We start from the raw sequence: 1,780 nt of genomic DNA on the forward strand, positions 1-1,780 counted from the left end.
GGTTTTGATTTCCACTGTTCAAAATTAAAATTAAGTTTTATTTTAAAACTGATTATTAATAAATTTAGTTTTATACTAATTAAAATCCGAAAAGCCCAATGTTTATCCATCTTTGTAGTCTAAATCCAGTTTTGCTAAACCCAATTGGGTCAAATCAAAAGTCGGGTTCAAATTGGTGTCAAGCTATGTTAATGGTCCATATGTTAAGTCCAAGTTCAATCAGAATCTATAATCGAGGATTGAGTTTTTAACTCTAGACCCTAAATCTTAAATTAAAGATTAAATTTCTTTCATTTAATTTAGGTTAATGCTTAGATCAAGTTTTTATATCATATCATAAAGTTTATTTTAATTCATTAACTATTAAAAAGAACATTTCAATCCCTATATATGTTTGCAAAGTTATTATTTTAATCCCTATATGTGGTTTTTGCTTTTGCCCCTAAATTGTTCTCAGTTATATGTGTGTATTTTTTTTTACATAACTGATGCATTTAAATTGTCTATGTGAGCGATCATTAAGTCATATCATTCCATTCTTTTCAAGTCCAATAAAATTTTTAGTTTGATTTAATGTCTTAACAACAAAATTAACATGCAATAACTAAAATGTTAACTCTTCAAATGTATAGAGACTAAAATGTTCCTTGTGATAATAAAGGGATTAAAATGAGCTTTTTATATAGTGCAAGGACTTGTAGTAAACTTTAACTGACAATTTATGATCATATGAATATGTATTATATGTACATGTATTTTTTAGGGTGTATTTAATAAACTGGAAAGTTAAATACTGAATTTTATAAGCATTGAATTTATATTATAAACTATTTGATACATTAGTAAAAATAAGTACAAAATTTAATTATTTTGTTTGATAATAGTACTTTTTATTTTTGAAAATTATTATTTTATAATTTTAATCTTATTAATATGATATTATTTATTTTAGTTTGAATAAAAATTAAAGGTAATAATTTAAAGATTTTAATTTTTAATAAAATAAGAAAATAAATTATTTCAATTTTATTTTAAAAATAAAATCAACTTAATATTTTCAACATTAATAGACAAGTAGCTATATGCTTACTTATCATATTCAACACTTTTTTTATTGAAAATTTTATATCATGTAAAAAGTTAATATGATTATCAAACACAATTAAAAAATTAAATGTTAAAAATTATGAAATGAAAATTTTCAATGGTTTATCAAACACACCTTTAGTTATCCTTATCATATATACCATGGTTACTTGAGCCGGACCAGACTAAATAGGAAAAAAGCATTAGACTGGTTAAATTCGATTAAACCAGGTGGGTTGAATCAGAATTTTTTGTTTGATCTTTATTTTTATGATTTTTTAAATTATTTATTAAATTGAATCTATCGTCTGACCAGATCGACCATCGATTTTGAAAACCTTGATATATATCATATAATATATATAATGAAATTTATTTTATTTCTGAAAATTAAAAAAGAAATGTTCATCATCTAGAACTAAATCGAAAAAAAAATTAAGAAAGATTAATTTTGGGTAGGGTTCGAATTGAAAAAAAAATTAGAAACTTAAAAAAAAACATATCACCAAAATAATTTATTTCGGAAATATATCAAAATAGTGATCTTTAGGGAGGAAAAGGAATCAGATTATTCCAATTTCCATCTTCCTCACAATGGTACAAGGACCCATTACATGCAATACTCAAGTTTTTCAAAGTCTGGGAACTTTTTAGATATTTTTCTTTCGAAATCAACAAGTTTCTTTTATATTTG

Source organism: Gossypium hirsutum, chromosome D06, assembly GCF_007990345.1.
Source record: "Gossypium hirsutum isolate 1008001.06 chromosome D06, Gossypium_hirsutum_v2.1, whole genome shotgun sequence".
Taxonomy (NCBI): domain Eukaryota; kingdom Viridiplantae; phylum Streptophyta; class Magnoliopsida; order Malvales; family Malvaceae; genus Gossypium; species Gossypium hirsutum.